This window comes from Parasteatoda tepidariorum, chromosome 7 (genome assembly GCF_043381705.1).
Source record: "Parasteatoda tepidariorum isolate YZ-2023 chromosome 7, CAS_Ptep_4.0, whole genome shotgun sequence".
Classification (NCBI taxonomy): domain Eukaryota; kingdom Metazoa; phylum Arthropoda; class Arachnida; order Araneae; family Theridiidae; genus Parasteatoda; species Parasteatoda tepidariorum.
The window spans coordinates 58,099,716-58,100,740 of NC_092210.1; positions in this window are offsets into that span (position 1 = coordinate 58,099,716).

A 1,025-nucleotide genomic window follows, 5' to 3' on the forward strand; every position below is an offset into this window, starting at 1 on the left:
GTCACATTACATTAAGTGTAAATGTGACAGTTTATAACTAATTTTTTTTCATTTTTTGGACAGATTTAACGTATATTTTAAATATATCTTTATTTAAACGATTCCAAACTAGACATAGAAACGTAATTAATCATAAGTAATATTCACGCACGTTGCAACAAGTCATATTAAACTTTAATACTTATGCTCGCCCTTAAAAGAAGAGCATCAAATATATTTGCAAGTATGTGAATAAGGGCAGTAATGTGGCAGTATTTCGAGTTGAAAATACCAATGTGACTGCTCTTCCAGTGAATAACAACGACGAAATAACGCTGTACCAAATTGGCCGGTACATCAGCTCCAATGAAGCTGTTTGGCGTAACTTTGGATTCCCTATTCATGATCCAACAGTTATTCATTTAGCTGTCCATCTTGAAAATGGTCAGAGCGTATATTTCACGAACGAGACAGAGATTGACCGAGATATAAATCCACAAAAAACTACACCAACTGAATTTTTTTTAATTGTGTAATCGTGCGAATGCTTTTGGTGCCTTTGCATGGACATTGCTCTACTCAGAAGTACCACACTATTTCACATGGGCTCAAACAAAAAAATGGACACCCTGCAAGAAAGGCACACCGGTTGATGCATGTCCCGGTTTATTCAAATCAAACGCCTTGGGGAGTATTTACAGTCAACCCAAGGCAGACAGAGTGCTTTTTTTTCCGACTGTTGTTGGTTAATGTCACCGGTTGATTGTCATTTCAAGATATACGTAAAGTCGGTGGACAACATCATCCATCGTATAAAGATGCATGCCTTGCACTCGGCTTGCTGGAAGATGACAACCAGTGGAGATGTATGCTTGCTGAAACTGCACCGCAAAGCAAATTCGTCGACTGTTTGCTATAGTATTAACTACATGTTTCCCGGCCCGAATAGAAACGTTATGGGATAATCACAGAGATTCGATGACTGATGATATACGGTATCAACATCGACACGTTGCAAGGATCTAACGATAGCATTCAGCGATGCT